The 18,397-nt window shown below is 39.9% G+C and overlaps 1 protein-coding gene across 3 annotated transcripts in view; it reads left to right on the plus strand.

Annotated features, from left to right (window-relative positions):
* The window catches only part of TENM1 (teneurin transmembrane protein 1), a 1,415,133-nt gene that overhangs the window by 221,420 nt on the left and 1,175,316 nt on the right, over window positions 1-18,397 (plus strand). For all 3 annotated transcript variants that reach the window (XM_075132522.1, XM_075132521.1, XM_048862940.2), the window contains one exon: window positions 15,880-16,019. The gene's annotated coding sequence lies outside the window, so the exon portion shown is untranslated. The remainder of the gene's footprint in view (window positions 1-15,879; window positions 16,020-18,397) is intronic.

Raw genomic sequence — 18,397 nt, forward strand, 5'->3', positions numbered from 1 at the left:
TCCCAGGCATAGGGAGGAAGAAGGTGGAGGGGTGAGACTGCTCCTTAGCACCCTCCTGCCAGCACTCTTATGCTCTTGCAGAGATACCCACAAGGTATCTTAAAATAATAACTAGCAAAATTTGGAATGAAGTTTAAATGCACTTCCTAGTTTAATGTAGTGCACACATCCAGATTGACCAATTTAATGTTAGTATTCCCTGCTTATAGCTAGACATTTAGGACAAAAAATTTTTTATGAGAGCCCAACTAAAAAAACATCTTATAGAGGCTTGATTTGCATGGGGTTGAGTGCTTCCCCGCACTTTCCGAACATTAGACTCTTTTAAGGAGTCACAAGTTTGGCACCCAAAATCACTATTCGTCGCCACTAAAAATCTTGGACTGAAATCTGACATGGCTCAAGTTATTGATCCTAATATCACTCTTAGCCAGAACTGTTTGAAAAAATTGTTTTAAATAAAAGCATTTTGTTTGCATTGTTTACACCATTTATCTACAACTCCCCCTTTCTTCACCCCATTTTTTATCTGCCTTGTTCTTATCTATGGTGTATGATTGGATTGGGATAAAATAAAAATTGACTTGATTTTTGATCTAAAATTTGAACCAAATCTAAATCAAATCTTTGATGTCAGAAAAACTTTGGTGAGCTTTTGAAATACTGTTTTTTCCCTGGTCTGCCATTCTGAGTTCCAATCAGGAGGGAATGTGCCAAAGCATCATGAAAGAGGCTGATCTTGTAATAGTTAATTTTCTGGCCCATGAAGTCCTGGAAATATCATAAGAGCCTATTCTTGTGAGAATTCTAACTCAATTAGGAAAACTCATGACATTCACATAAACACCGAGACTTGTGGTATATATTGAACCCTAACTTCTTGGGGTTTTAGTCTCATCTACCTATGTTCCTCTTACAATACAGACAAGAGCTTTAGGAGTATCTTTTAGGTAGGACTGATGAAATCTGTTTTTTAGGTAATTGTGTGAACGATCAGCCAGGCCTAGAGGAAAAATTCATCAACCTGCACCTTTGAAAAAAGTTTGCTTTATGACTAGATAGAAATTGCTTGTTGTGGTTGGAAACACATGCAGTTTGAAAAGGAGTACTTGTGGCACCTTAGAGACTAACCAATTTATTTGAGCATGAGCTTTCGTGAGCTACAGCTCACTTCATCGGATGCATACCGTGGAAACTGCAGAAGACATTATATACACACAAAAAGAAAAGGAGTACTTGTGGCACCTTAGAGACTAACCAATTTATTTGAGCATGAGCTTTCGTGAGCTACAGCTCACTTCATCGGATGCATACCGTGGAAACTGCAGCAGACTTTATATATACACAGAGAATATGAAACAATACCTCCTCCCACCCCACTGTCCTGCTGGTAATAGCTTATCTAAAGTGATCATCAGGTGGGCCATTTCCAGCACAAATCCAGGTTTTCTCACCCTCCACCCCCCCACACAAATTCACTCTCCTGCTGGTGCTAGCCCATCCAAAGTGACAACTCTTTACATAATCAAGTCGGGCTATTTCCTGCACAAATCCAGGTTTTCTCACATCCCCCCCACCCCCATACACACACAAACTCACTCTCCTGCTGGTAATAGCTCATCTAAACTGACCACTCTCCAAGTTTAAATCCAAGTTAAACCAGAACGTCTGGGGGGGGGGGGGGGGGTTAGTAAAAACAAGGGGAAATAGGCTACCTTGCATAATGACTTAGCCACTCCCAGTCTCTATTTAAGCCTAAATTAATAGTATCCAATTTGCAAATGAATTCCAATTCAGCAGTTTCTCGCTGGAGTCTGAATTTGAAGTTTTTTTGTTTTAAGATAGCGACCTTCATGTCTGTGATTGCGTGACCAGAGAGATTGAAGTGTTCTCCGACTGGTTTATGAATGTTATAATTCTTGACATCTGATTTGTGTCCATTTATTCTTTTACGTAGAGACTGTCCAGTTTGACCAATGTACATGGCAGAGGGGCATTGCTGGCACATGATGGCATATATCACATTGGTGGATGTGCAGGTGAACGAGCCTCTGATAGGGTGGCTGATGTTATTAGGCCCTGTGATGGTGTCCCCTGAATAGATATGTGGGCACAATTGGCAACGGGCTTTGTTGCAAGGATAAGTTCCTGAGTTAGTGGTTCTGTTGTGTGGTATGTGGTTGTTGGTGAGTATTTGCTTCAGGTTGCGGGGCTGTCTGTAGGCAAGGACTGGGTCATTTCCAGCACAAATCCAGGTTCTCTCACTCCCTCACCCCCCTCCAAAAACCACGGGAGGAGGGGGGTGAGGGAGTGAGAGAACCTGGATTTGTGCTGGAAATGACCCACCTTGATTATCATACACATTGTGAAGAGAGTGGTCACTTTGGATGGGCTATTGCCAGCAAGAGAGTGAGTTTGTGTGTGGGGGGGCGGAGGGTGAGAAAACCTGGATTTGTGCTGGAAATGGCCCAACTTGATGATCACTTTAGATAAGCTATTACCAGCAGGACAGTGGGGTGAGAGGGGGTATTGTTTCATGGTCTCTGTGTGTATATAATGTCTTCTGCAGTTTCCACGGTATGCATCCTCTGAAGTGAGCTGTAGCTCACGGAAGCTCATGCTCAAATAAATTGGTTAGTCTCTAAGGTGCCACAAGTACTCCTTTTCTTTTTGCAAAGACAGACTAACACGGCTGTAACTCTGAAACATGCAGTTTGGCCTATCTGCTTCCTTTCTTGGCATAAGCAGCGTGGCTGAGATTTGAATGATTTTTCCATGATGAGTTTGGGGATTTTATATACAGAAAAAGCATGCAAGAAAAAACAAAATCCTGTAATTCCATTATAAGACTAATTCAGTATAGAATCTCTGTTTTTTGCACATAATGGAGTCACATTTAAGTATAATTGCAGTTGCCAAATTCACACTGAAGAAATTTTCTCCCTGGCTTCTGGTGTTTCTTAGGAATCCCATCGGACACTTTGTTTCTGTGAAACTCAGCACTGGTATAATAAGAATACATACATATTTATTTGCTAATAGACATCTTATTTGTCCCTAATTAAATAAAACCTACAAAGAAAACTGGATTAAAAAAGAAAGTATGGCCTTCTGAAACCATTGAAGGGAGTGTCACAGTTTCAGGGTAACTGCACGTGTGTCCACCTCCCACCCCCAGTGGTCCGCCCCAGGAGTGCCCTCTCAGGTCTCCTGCCATCATCTGTCTGTCAGTTGAGACCTTGTCCCACTCCCTTCTGACTGGGAGTTTTAAGGCTGAACAGCTCCCTGCGTTACACTGTGATGTCCTCAGCAAGCCTAGTGGCCAGTGCCTGTGCATTTCTTTTTCCTTCCAAAGGCTATAAACAGTGTATTGCCAGCAGTTACAGGTTACTGCACAGCTCTTTCTCAGCGAGCACATTAATTCTTATGATAAAAGCATCATAGAAAAAAGACAAACAACAATAGAAGTCCTTATACACTTGCTAAAAACTTACCAGAGGTCACCCATCGGTCTTACAGGGCCCTAGTTAACCAAAGTCTTTCCATCCCTTATTCCAGGATTGGGACCCACAGTGGACAAAAGGTCCTATCCATTTGATGAATTAAAGGCCCTGAGGTAGTTTAAATGCAGCCTTTTTCTTCCAAAAGCTGTTTCTTTCTCTGTTGGTCTCAGGAAACCTGTTTGACTCAATATATGCAAGCCTGACCAGGGAGTGGTACCCCTCTGGAGATGTTTACAACCTAGGTGATTCACCTTAATCACTGCCTGCTGGTTTTGGTCCCTGGAGGATTTGTGGTAACCTTCCCGTATGGAGTTGCATACAATCTCTGGTTTACAGTGATTTATAAACTTTATACCATATAATAATCCCAAAATATTGCATGGGATTGCAGTATCTGTCACATACATGGAAGATAAAACACATCCAAAAATTCCCCTTACACACTGTAAATAAAATCACCCCTTAACCACCTAACAAAAATGAAAACAGGAGAATCTTGAGCTTCAGTTGGGAAGACAGCACATGATGGAGAAAGCAATCCAGACACCTTCAATGGAAAGGATCCTGTTTCTCTTCTGATTATAATTTATAGCACAAGGCAGCCAGCAATTTCAGTTTTGTTGTATCATTGGCCCCAGTGATACATAAGGCAACTGGCTATCCCTTACACCATTCTTATGTTCTTCAGGGCACAAACTTTGATTATCTTAACATGGCCAGGATTTCACCTGAAAGCTGAAATTAATAATATTAATCTGTATTACTAACGTTACTAATATGTATTCAAAGTCGCATGGGCGATGTGCATCTAATGAAGATAGTGGGATGAAGGAATGATCTTCAGAGCTTTCAAAAAATGATCACAGGGGGACTCTGAAACAGAAATTAGTGAAGGGAACTGACCTCCATGGACACTCCACAAACACCACACACGATACTCACAGACTGGAGGATTTCTTCCATTTTTTTTACATTTTAGTGAAGTACGTGCATATCAGCCCCAACCTGGCTGGTTATGTGTGTGTGTGTGTGTATACACCTTCACCACAAACCTGAGGGTATTTTGACTGCTTCACTATATATAGTGATATATATATATAGTGAAACAGTCAAAATACCCTGACGTTTGTGGATTCATTTTAGCAATTACCATAGTATCTAGGCACCAGTAGACTGATTTTCAGATGCACTGAATATTAGCTTCAGTGGGAGATGCAGGTGCTCAGCATCCCTGAAAATCAAACTACACATTTTTAGAATGATTATATGCTTGCCTTCCTATTTGATCTTCACTGTCTTTCCGTAATATCTTCCTCCTGCCCTGTAAATGAAAAGCTGCTGATGTGAAGATGTGAAGATGGACAACATTTCTTTGGCTTGTGATCAGGTTTCTGTCTGAGGGCTAATAGGATCAAGAAGATGGTCATGCCTAGGAACACATCAGCAAGTATCCCAGCTGAGATAACTGAAGTTGTACTCTTTCGTGTCTATGGGCTGTGAATGGAAATTTTCAGGAGAGCAGACACTAATCTATATATCATTTGCACTTTTATTCTCTCAGCCTGTGGTATTTGCAGAGGGAGCATCTCTAATTCTTAGGCCTGCATAGGGGAGAAAGTAGAAATATCCTCAGGTAATGCAAGACAGAATTATTTAAAAATATATATATTTTTGGAACATAAGGTGCACATGGCATCCTGGTCTTAAACAATGTTAATTATTTATTTGTGTGGTCTCTTTTTCTTTTAAATAAATACTCCAGAGCTCATAAAACTGTCACCACCTTGAAAAAGACACCAGTACAGATTCCCCATTCCATCCAAACTATGTGTACAGTAGGAAGGAAGGGTGTATGTACAAGGTGTTGTCACAGGATGTGACTACACTGGTAGTGCCCTTGCTAGCTGAATGTGGTACTGCAGGCATTCCCCCTTAGCAGCTCACTTCTCCCTTAGCTGGTCCCTTTCTCCCTCCTGTTAGTTCTCAGGCTCAGAGTTCAGCAGACCAGCTTTTGACTGATGGAGTCTGCCCTAGGGAGGAGGCAGGCAGTATTTTTGCGGGTCCCCTTCTCCTAGCTCAACCCCCAGCTGGTTGGGTGAGAGGAGAACCTTGACCATCCTCTCTGCCTGTCTCTGAAAGACACTGACAGGTTTCCTCACAATCACTGCTTATTCCTGGGACCACTTTCTCTCTCTCCCTCTCTCTTCCTCTCAGACCTTTCAAAATCTTAATAGGGCTACGCCACATGATGGCTTTACACCACCTTAGCACCTCCCTGCCTTCTTGGGCTTGCCAAGTACTCACATAAGTTAGAGTAATCACGGGGCTGCTCTATCTTACACTTGAATGCCATGCCCTTCAAGGGACCTGGCTGGCAGTCGAGAATACCTGGAGCACAGCAGTTCTCTGGCCATAACCCTAACATTCCCACTCCACCAGGGCCTGCTGGTGTAGGAGAAGTGTAGAGGAAAAGTGTAGGGCCATTCTTCCAGCTCTGCACTAACCGGAGAACCCTCTAGAGCTGGGATTATTCCTCAGGGGCTCTTTACACTGTTTTGCAGAGCCTTTACATACAGGAACAGAACATGTAATTGGGCTCACCTTATTAGACCACTTTGGATGGGCTATTACCAGCAGGAGAGTGAGTTTGTGTGTTGGGGGGCGGAGGGTGAGAAAACCTGGATTTGTGCTGGAAATGGCCCAACTTGATTATCATACACATTGTAAGGAGAGTGATCACTTTAGATAAGCTATTACCAGCAGGAGAGTGGGGTGGGAGGAGGTATTGTTTCATGGTCTCTGTGTATATAATGTCTTCTGCAGTTTCCACAGTATGCATCCGATGAAGTGAGCTGTAGCTCACGAAAGCTTATACTCAAATAAATTGGTTAGTCTCTAAGGTGCCACAAGTACTCCTTTTCTTTTTGCGAATACAGACTAACACGGCTGTTACTCTGAAACCAGTTACTGAACAATTGCTTACTTTCTTATTTTTACCATCTAGTTATGAAACAAATCAACTGGAATATAAGTATTGTACTTACATTTCAATGTATAGTACATAGAGCAGTATAAACAAGCTATTGTCTGTATGAAATGTTAGTTTGTACTGACTTTACAAGAACTTTTTATGTAGCCTGTTGTAAAACTAGGCAAATATCTAGATGAGTTGATGTACCCTTGGAAGACCTCTGCGTATCCCCAGGGGTACACGTACCCCAGGTTGAGAACCAATGCCTTAAACTATCAAAATACAATATGTTTCACTCTGGACAATAATCTTGCAGCAGAGTGTCAACAAATATTGCTTGGCAATGTCCACACAAATCTGTTGTCATGGCAACCGAATCCCTACTCACAAGAAAGGAAGGTAAACATATGGTAGAAATAGCATGCTACTCCAAGAACATTTCCAGGATCACAATTCTCTTTAAAAACAAAACAAACAAACAAAAACTTAAATCAAAGAGAAGTCAACTGTACAGTCTTACATTTTCATTTTTAAATTGATATAAAAGGTAAATTTTCACAGCTGGGTGTCAGCTTCAATTATTTCCAGCACCATGGAATTGAGAAGCATGGGCTGGGGTGTGGCTGAAGAGGGGGGCAGCTGGGACCTGTCTTCTGTGTTTGTCCAAACTGATTTGAACCTTTTCCCCAAGGTTTGGGTACGATCACTCAGCTATTTATACAGGCAACAATTTAGACTTACATCTGATTCAAAATAGTTAGGACCTGGATTGCTCATGCTTAAACATATGAATGAAGTCTGAGAGATGTACAAGAAACTAAAGGTGGGGAACGCTTTAATATTTAGAAACTCACATGAATAAGGGAAGTGGGTGAGACTGGGATGTGTTTGTATATATTGTGGGTATGAACGATCGACATATTATACATATGATATTCCATCCACACCGTACTCACTATTGAAAACAGGTCATAAGACCTTCAAATATTTTGGAAGTGCGTGTTTAAAAACTTGGAGATTCTGGGTGGATGAAAGATGGTATGGAGTCCATTTAGAATGATTTTTCCTTAAAATCCATCACAGGACTGTACGGTAGAAGGGCATTGCCCTGGCACCACAGACCTCATTTGGTACAGAACAGCAGCGTAGTTGGAGCAGTTGTAGAATTAGAGCTTTTCAAATCGATCATAAGAAAACCCCAAACCACAGGGAATTTGACTAGTTTGGGTGCAAAGTAAAAACTCAGATTTGATTCGTTGATAAGATCTTCATGAATCATTCAAGGAACCTCGCACAGGAGAAATTCACTTTTACATGACAGGTTTCAGAGGAACAGCCGTGTTAGTCTGTATTCGCAAAAAGAAAAGGAGTACTTGTGGCACCTTAGAGACTAACCAATTTATTTGAGCATGAGCTTTCGTGAGCTACAGCTCACTTCATCAGATGTTTACCGTGGAAACTGCAGCAGACTTTATATACACACAGAGAATATGAAACAATACCTCCTCCCACCCCACTGTCCTGCTGGTCAGTGGGGTGGGAGGAGGTATTGTTTCATATTCTCTGTGTGTATATAAAGTCTGCTGCAGTTTCCACGGTAAACATCTGATGAAGTGAGCTGTAGCTCACGAAAGCTCATGCTCAAATAAATTGGTTAGTCTCTAAGGTGCCACAAGTACTCCTTTACTTTTACATGGTTTCCACATAAACCTAACCTTTCCATCTGGGTTTTATTTTGATATTTTGGACTCGTTCTAACTTGTGTGAGGGTGAACCCACACACTGAATCAGAAGAAAGTGTCCTCAGAAGGGGTGGTCAAAATTTTTCCATTAAAACTGTGTTTTGACTAAATAAGGGGAAAGTGACCACTTTCTGCAGAAAATTTCTGCTTTTCATAAAAGCCCAAAAAAACGGAGAACAGAAAAGTTTTCAGTTTTTGCCTGAAAACCTTTTGATTTTTGAGTTCTCAATTTTTTGCTGAAAAGTAGAATTTTCCACAGGGAGTTAAAAAACCAAAACATTTTCTGCCTAGGTCTATTTCTCAGAAACTCTTGGGGAACAAGGCCATTGAGCTTCACTGATCTAGTACCTGTCCTCTGCTTTTGACACATCCAGAGGATTCCTTCATGTACAGGAGTGGCTTGACTTGAGATAGAACCATGGCTGGACTTCTTACTTAAAATGGGATATCAGGGCTCTCTTGAGAGGGTTGAGCTTGAATGGCACTATTGTTTTTTTTTCACTTTTGCTTGAGCATGTTTGCTACTGGAAAGAACTGATAGTTTCAATGGGATGTTAATCTCAAGCAGAGCAAGGCTGTTCTGTGGGAATGCCCGAATGTTGCAAATCATTTTATTTACAGGATTTTGTCTTGTGAACTTGAGGTTAAGCGGCAGCTTTTGATTTCAAGCATTATGTTAATTTGAGTTGAGATGATGAGAGGGCAACATCTTGCTAGTTTTGTAAGACATGTCACTGTCCTATGTTTGTGTGTGGTTTACTTTCTCACTTGACTAGTTCTCACAGTTGATTTTTAACCCAATCAACCTACAAGCTTTACATTCATTTTAATTTGTAACCCTTATTAGCCGAGGGCTACTTTCAGTCTTTCTCTCTCCCCTCCTCTCTGATACTCCTGCATCTCCAAACAGATGCCAATCTGCTCCTGCTGTTTCTAAGCTTTCATCTTAGTGTGTTCCATGATGTTTCATCATTCCCAATTTGTATGTTTATCAGATTAGACTCAACTAAAAAAGATTAGTACAATATGATAAAGGTGATAATAAAATAGATGTATTAGGTTTATGGGGCATTATAGCTAAATTACTGTATTAAAGTCTTTGCCATTGCAAACTGATTTAATATTCCTACTTTGTGGCAATTTTTTTTAATAAAGCAAGAAATATGTAGTTTGTTTGCAAAAAGAGCATTATGTTGCATATTTTATAACGCTGATATTCTAAAATTGATATCATACTTGCAACATTTTATTTACACTGATACAGACATTTCCATTGTAAATTGAAAGCACTTTATAATTCTGCCAGTAAAAATGGTTTTTGCTCTAGGAGGAAATTCTATTCCAAAATTTCTAAAAATCACTTTTTTGAGAGCTGCAACTGTGATTTTTCAAATACATAATACAAAACTTTGATATTTTGGAGGATATTTTAAAAACTGAACAATTTTCAAAACAAGTATTGGCAAGTACAGCAATCAATTCATCATATAAACCACTTGCTTCCCTTTTAAAACAATTTCTTTTTCTATAAACGCGATCTTTGTCATCCAGAATATCTAACAACTAAACTAAACTATCACATGGACAAATGCATCCTCGGGTGAGGTTCTCTATCCTATTGTCCTTGAGGAGAAAAGAACAATATTATTATAGGTCCTCTTCACCTTTAAAAAGATGGTGAACAGATGGCATATACTTCCAGCTGAAGTGGAGAACTCAAGTAGTAAAAACCAGCTGACTGTGAATTTGAATCTGCAATGCCCAATTTGTGAATGGCTCAGTTTAGTCACTTGTGTGTTCCCCTGCAGAGAGAGCTTACAGAATGTTTGGGTTTTTTATAGGGCTAAACAAATTAATGCCCTGATCTTCCATTTATAAATACTGGCACAGTGGTCTACCCATATGGATCATAACGAAGGACAAAAAGAAGGATATTAGTTAGACTACCGTTCTAGTCGTTTGGATGAACATGTTGGGTGAACATGTCTTTCCTCCCCAATTAGCTGTGTTATACTTGAATGGGAATGTTTTTACCCAATACTAACACAAAATATAAAATGATTAAAATTATCTTTTCTACAAAAGTTTTATATAGTTAACCCATATGGAAAAATAATGTCAGAATTCTTAGCAAGCAGCTCCAGACATGAGGCTCAATCTCTGTGTCTGCTCTTTCATGTTGTGTGATAAAATTCTAATTATTCCAATGATGCTAAAATTCACTGCAGGATTGCAAAGTATGTACCACACCCAGCATTAGCCCTTGGGTATGCTGTTTCAAATCCATTACCAAATCTAACAATAGAGCTGATGATATTATTGCAGAATTGAACTTCATCAGTTTGCATTTCAAAAGAACTCAGCTAAAGGTCTGATAAAAATTTTAAAATATCTAGAGAGCAGTTTAATGAGAATAGTCCAACTATGTGGTTAAATAGAACAATGAAATGGATTGAGGACTGAAAGGTCAATTGTTAGGAGAAACTATTAGCTCCAGTGGCTGTTCTGTCTCATGTAGTTTGTTCCCCAGATCAAATTAACATATAGACTATATGTGACCTCTACTAAACTGCATAGTAAGCTAAAACCAAATTTTCTCCTAGAGGGGTTTGTCCCCATAATGATGATTTGGACATTCCATGAGGCAATGCCAGCTGCCCTGATCAGTTCTCAGCAGCTGGGGGAATGTTTCTCAGTATAGAGGGAGTGCTTATGGGAGATGATGCTTCATAAACAGCATTTTCTTCTGTGAGAAAATACTTGTGTGGTTGAGCAGACATCATCCTGCACAACCACATACTCAAGGCCTCATGCAGTGGGGGAAGAAGGGTTTTTCTTTTCCAGGGATTGATGGAAAGGCCCTCGCTCTCCCCTTTTCCTCTATCTTTGACTCCTCTCCACTTATGCTAGCAGAGGAGAGATTTATGTCCCTTTTTCAACTGATTTTTGGCATAAATATGGAAATGGCCCTTCTTTTCATGTATGGTAGAAATGGCCACGCATCGTGAAAGTGTAGAAATCAGAAAGAGATTTAATATAGTGGACCCAAGTAGCTTTCAAATGGGAGGAGACAGCCACTGGAAAATTCCCTTTTCATGGCTGAACTCTCCACCCACAGAAAGATGGCCTCCTGCCACCTCAACCCAGGCTTAAAAGGAGAGAGGGGACATGGGAGGGAGCATGGAGGAGCAGAGATCCATTATACCTGATGGACCTTACATTGGTCATGGAAGTGAGAATAAGTTGTGTGCTTCTCTAGCTTCCACCAGGGTGACTGAAGTTCAGGGAGATGTAACTGGATCCTAATGCCCTCCCTATCACCATCATCTCCACCCTGTCTGAGTAGAGCTCACATGGATGGCAGCATTGAGCCTAGTATGTTTAATTGGGAAAAAAACCTGATACCTGACCCAAAGTTTCTATTGTTATCAGCACTTATGAAAGTGGCTCCAAGGATCATGAGAGAGGCAGTCTGCTGTGGCTGACTGGGCAAGAGTAGAAAGCAGGCGGGGAGGATGATATCTCAATTAATCACTGTTTGATGGCAGGAAGACAAGTATCATTTGGCAAGACAAGTGCAAAATATTTGTGTCTTTTCATCCTCATATTTGTTGGATTGACAGGAACTTAGTATGGGGAAAAGCCAACCCATAGTCTGTTTTATTCCAGCAGTCACTAGCAGAACTCATATCACAACTGACAGCCTTTACTGAAAGTTCCCTATTCTTCTGAATGAAAAGCAAGTTGAAAATCCAAGTGAAACGTACACAATTGGAGTAGTTTCTGATTTCTCATTTGAAGCTAGTTTTCTCTATTGATCATTGTTTCTGCAATATGTGACTTGGTTCGGTGAATATATTATATTGTTTTCTTTCCAAAAGTGCTGAATTTTTTTTTTTAAATACAGCATATTTGGAAAATTTAACTTTGGGCTTTTTCCTAGTTCCTTATGTATGTCTATATATAGGTGACGAATAAAAATCTTCTGCATGCTTGGAAGCAGTGCCAGATTTAAGACCATCATTCTTTGCAACATTTTGCAGATGTCCTGAGCTACCTATTTTTCACTGGCATTCAAACAGTTTCTAAGAACAGTAGGAAAAATATACTTTTCTGATGTCTGTGGAAGAGCAAACTGCCATCCCAATGAGAGTAGCATGGTATGCCATTTTTTATTTCACAAGCAGAAAGAATTCACAGAGTAGCAGGATCTAACTCATAATTCACAAACAAGCTGAATGTGTTCAGCTAACTATCTTTAATGATGGCTGAATAGTCCAAATAAATAAAGTCTACGTATAGCAGGGTGCATGTGATCATGGCTCTGGCCACTGGGGAACTGAACCCAGGCCATGAACATGATATTCTGTTGCTTGAGCCAAAGGTCTAGATCTGTTAGCTAGGGGTCAGCAGCAGAGAAGATTCAGAAACATTATTATATGATCCAGTAGAGAGAAGGGAAAAAAGACACCTTCAGCCAGTGTGTTACTTGCAGACATAATTCATGTATTTGTAGATTGTAGATTGTCTGTATTGTGTATGTATATCTGACTCAAAGAGGCTAGCTACCTCTGACACCTTTCTAGTCTCTGAGTGCAAACTCTCAGGTGTTTGTCCTCTTGCCATTACCTGTCACAGAGTAGAATATCATGATTCGTCCTCTCTTAGACCAGCAGCTGGCTCTGATACCATGCATTTACCAACTGTGTATTATCCTGCAGTTCCAAACTCAGTTTCAGGCACCTGCGTTTCCTTTTTTGGAAGCCAGTGACACTGATATTTGCCAACAGCCTTTTAAAATCAAATGTAGCATCTCACAGTTACAGGGCTAGCTGCACCTCTGTCCCCTTACTGGTCTCTCTGAGCATACCCTGTCAGGCCTTGTGTCTTTATCTCTCCTAGAATGGAATTCCATGATTCTCCCACTGTTAGACCAGGCCCTGGGATACAGTATCTAGTGTACTTAAATTCTTACCCTGCAGGTCTGATTGGGTTTGGGCACCTGTGGTTCTTCCCTTCTGGACTAGTGGTCCATATAGTGACCAAGCAGTCTTCGTAAAATGAAATGATTGTTTATTTTAGCAGTAAGACAAAGGTTTTAGAGAAAAAATGGATTTTAAAATAATCTTTACACACGTCTATCTTACCTAATGTACTAACATCCCATAATGGTGGCAACCTAGGGAGGCTTATCACTTTCAGATACTTTCAGGTGGTGCCTGAGTGTCTCCCATAGTATGGTTCTCTCTGACACCCTTTTTAAGAGAGCTTGTGTCAACCACCCCCTGCCTTTTGCTCTCTTGGGTTCTTTACCAAATGGGTCATGCTTCCCCCACTGTTCAAACTAGTTTGGTGGCTGCCCAGGAGACTGTAAGTGCTACGCCACTGTAAGTGCGGTAGTGTAGGTGTAGCCCGAGTGTGCGCATGATTGACAGGATGTGGAAAAGATGGAGAGTTACTACCCACTTCACAGTGACTAAGCCACGTGTGTGTCAGTTCTGTCCATTTTCTTTGTAAATTTTCACTGATGATCATTTCTATTCAGTGTACCTCATTTTGGCTGATTAACTTCTCACTTATCAGTGGTACTGACTCAGTACAGTTACTGAACTAAACGAAAACAGTTTGACATTATGTATCCAGTTAATTACATGCCAGGCTGAGGATGGCCCTCCATAGGTGCACAACAGGGGATGTGGTGTGACAAGGAGAGGTCATAAGCGTCCCTTTCTCCTCCCACTTTGATCCTGTTTAGTGGTTAGCCTCAGTGTGGCAGGGTAGTATAGTACCTGTACACTGTAAGTGGCAGCATCCCCTGAAAGGGCAGCTACAGGGAGTTTGAGGGCAAAGCCATGCCCTCACCCCTCTCTACACTGTGTTGTTCAGTGAACAGCGCAATGGATGTGGGACCCTGACAACCATGATTCTGTTTCAAGCTCGGCCACTGCAGTTACATCAGTGATTGTAAAATGAAAGTATTGAATGTTTAGTGATACCCACTGTATCTCTCATTTAATCCCTATTTGCTAGGTATGAAATTCATCCAATAAACTACGTGCTTCACTTGGATATTAGCCATCTTGGGTTACCTTCTACTTACATGGCCATAGATATACTGTTTTCACCCTCTTCAGGGTTCCTCATTCTGGTACCTTGATTGTCTTCTTGTTTCTTGTTTTAGCAGTGCCATATAAGACGTTGGGAGGCAACTTTCTCTTCTTCGTTGTTTCCCTAGTCTGAATTGTTGCTTTATGAAAAGACGTCATACCAGATGAAGATTATTTGTGAGTGGTGAAAAAATCAGTCAGGAGAAAGACGTTTAGTCAGACTGAGTAACCCATGCTCAATTAAATATCAGGCATATAACTGACTCTTTTCATTGTATAACTGGAGAAAAACAGTGGTTGCCCTTAAACTCCGGAGTTGCCGTTTTAACTAAAAAACATTGTCTCCATATTCCGTATACTAAGTACTAGGAAGTTCAAAGAATGTCTTGGTATGTTAACTAGCTCCAAATGTACAAGTCATTATTATTCATTATTATTTGTTTATATTGTAATTCCCAGAGGCCCAAACAAGAGTGGAGCCTCATTGCACTAGGTGCTGTATGTACTCCTAGTAAGAAACAGTTCTACCATTTCCTGAAGAGCTTAAAATTTAAAGGAACAGGACTGACAGAGTAGGAGAAAGAAAGTGCTATTATCCACATTTTACAGATAGCAAACTGAGGTAAGGAAAGAGATTAAGTGACTTGCCTGAGATCACACAGGATGTCTGTGGCAGAGCTGGGAATTGTACCCAGAACTTTCAACTCCAGTCCTATAATCACAAAACCATCCTTAATCTATAACATTTCTGAAGAGTGACTTCTATAATTTTTTTAATTTTACATACATGTTCCCAGCTCAAGTTAATATCTACTTGTTGAGATATTCCCCAACAAAGATTTCTGAAGCGACGTTGTATGTATTACTTTGTGTTTATTATTCTTCCAATACCCAGAATGCTTCCTTATCTCACTTGTCACAGACACACAGGGATTCATATTCAAGAAAACCAAGAAATGATTGTGAAACACTTGAGTGCACACTGAAGTCTTTTTTCAGAGCGTTGAGTGTTAGAATTTGGGATGCTTTTCTAAATTTGTATCTCACTGTATATTTTATAATATCTCAACTGTTGCACTGAATTTATGAGCTAAAGAAAGTAAAACTCTTTATTCTTATACCTGGGGAGACTTATTTTGATCATAATTACATTGTTGTAAACCAAAAGTTACTCCAAGGACTCTGATGGAATTGTTGTAATTTACACTGATGTAACTATGATGATATTATGTGCTCTAGCCTAATATTATTCTAGCTCAACACTCCTATTTACAGTACTCAGCCCTGTATTTACTGTTCCTCTGTTTTTTTAAATTTCCCAGTTATAAATCTTCTGATGTATTTTTTAAATGTGACAGTCTCAGAGGTGAGAGCTAATGTTGAATATGAGAGCTACAAGTATCATTAGCTGCCTGCTTAAACAATGCTCTTCTTTAATCATAAAATTACTACAGATAGCTGAAGGAATTTGCATTAGTTATTAAGATGGTTTGTTTTTTTGCAGACCTGTAAACTGTGGTTTAGACCAGCTGCTCAAGTCAACCTTTATTTTTCAGATCTGGATGGAGTGTTTCTTCATCTGCATGATGCTGTCTGGGACTACAGCTCTGTGACACCCCTCAGTTGTGCTTGCAGAAGAGGCAGAGAGGCTTCCAAGAAGCTCTGAAAAGGAGAAAAGTCTGGAGCTTCTAATTAGGTGAGTTTAAAAGAGGTGATTAGCAGCAATGGATGGCTATAATTCCCTTGTTTTTTTACAGCAAGGAAGATACAATATAATAAGCTATCTGGCCTAACATTAATAAGTAGTTATACAACATATGCCTCTTTGGGCAGTTACAAGACAGAGCAAGCTATTCACCCAACACTGCACTTCATCAAGTATTTTGATTATATTATTAAACAAAACGCATACAGAGACATCAGGAGTGGACATTTCATAGATCACTTACGTTCCATCAGAATGATCAGTTTGTGATCACAGCTTTTTCATAACTTTGTTAAATATGGAGTGGATCTCAGTTATGACTAACGAGCTACAGAAGTTTGCATATCTGTTTAGTTTGGCAAAGCTAGCTCGCCTCCTAAAGACCATCCTATATGTTCCACTATTTTAAAATGATATTCTATAATGTGACACAGGATTTGGATAAAGAACTTTGACTAATACATAGGATTTACTGTAGTGATTGATTTCTAATTTTTCTATCCTGGCACAATCTACAGGGAAACTAGAATTTGTTTTTCTTCAGCTTGGTGCCTAAAAAAGAGCAAAGTGGCAAAAAACAATGGTTTGCTTCTTCCAGAGGAAAAAAACACAGGGTGATATATCTGGGCACATTGACATCAGTAGCAAAACTTCAACTGATTCAGTGGGGCCAAGATTTCACCCACTATCTGTAACTTCAAGTGTGTTTAGTCAACAATATAGTTCTTCAGTTTCCTAGTTCTTGAGCCTATCTGTGCAAAATCTCCCTCTTCCCCTCATGACCCTTCCCTAAGCTTTCCACTGCCTCCTCTTTATATCTCTGTTTTAATTATCCCTTTGTTAACCCCTTCAGTACTTATTTCAGAGTGTGGCATATGTACATTAAATCATAAACAGTTTTTTAAAATATATTTTTGTAATTGCTTCACCACAAAACAACCCACCACCAAACAACCAAACAAAAGAGCCACACATATATGGAGTTTATGAGGAGAGTTTATAACAAAAGTTGCTACAGACAAAAAAAATCACCCAGCACCCACAGATGAGATGTGGCACATGAGATTTCAGGGTAGTTAGTTTCATTTGGGGAAGAAGGGAGTTTGGAAATAAGGCAGAAACTAATGTCTCTCTATAAACCTGAATTATGAGGAGATCCCTCAACTCCCAAATAAAATTCTTCCATTCCCAAAATACTTATATTTATAAGGTAGGTTACGTTTGGTTAAGGCACTGAACTTCTCAGCAAAATTTGCATAATATCAGTATTCTGCTAGCTCCCAACATTCTTGTGACATGATGTTTCTAAAATAGACAATATTTATTAATACAAATATTAGTATTATCATAAGGCATCTGCACAGTTGTACTCAGTTAACACAGACTAAATGATGTAAACATAATGACATCGTGATACATGAAGGCAAAATCATTGCTTATCATAGGAATCAATTCAGTTATTCACATAATAGTTTACCATGTTGTTCAGTCTAAAAATTCAATCTTTACAACACCCTTTTTTCTAGATCAGCATTATTTTGTCCTTCCACACATCATAATGTCCGCTCCATTGACTTGTATTGATCTCATTTTGTCTTTCTTTAGATTATAATGTTGTTGCCTTAGACTTCCATTGACACAGCTTTGTCTTTTCCCACCAGCCTCCATTGATTAGCATTGATATTGTTTCCACCTAATTATGACGCTGTCTTAAGAACTTTGTGACAAAGCTTATTCTCAGTAGTGCAGCTATAAATATAAACAGTAGCTGCAACTCTGTATCTCAGCCATTTCCAAGGTGTTCCTCCATTTCTTTCAGGAAGAGGGGGGAATATGTGTTTTAAAGTATTGTAATATTAATTTGGTTCATCAGCTCTGCAAAATATGGGATGAGATATTATTGGAATCCAACTTCTCTGAAGGTGACCCATCCTCAATACACCCATGGCACAGAGCTTTATGTGAGCACATTGTATTCTCCATTCAATTTGCCTCCTTGCTTCATACTTGTATTGAAGCACTGTAGACAATAATCCTACAACTGGAATCCCCTGGAGATCACATGAGTTGTATATTTCACTAACCTGCCTACTCCCCAAAACACCTCAAACAGGCAGGGGCACCCACACACCACCATCATTCGTACTCAGACACCCATGGACAAAATAAAAGTTGGTAGGCTTAGTTTCTAGTGCTGCACTGAATGAGACATCTCGCTCTTGAGACATAGTTGTGCCCTATGGCTTTATTCATGCTGGGGAATACACATGTGCAGTCGTGTTCCATCTTCTGAATGTTTCCTTTTGACAAGTAAGAAGTCAGGTTTTGAGTCCGAAATTCAAGAGTAAGGCCGGTGGCATCAAACTATA

The sequence above is a fragment of the Caretta caretta genome, chromosome 9, assembly GCF_965140235.1.
Source record: "Caretta caretta isolate rCarCar2 chromosome 9, rCarCar1.hap1, whole genome shotgun sequence".
NCBI classification, from domain to species: Eukaryota; Metazoa; Chordata; order Testudines; family Cheloniidae; genus Caretta; species Caretta caretta.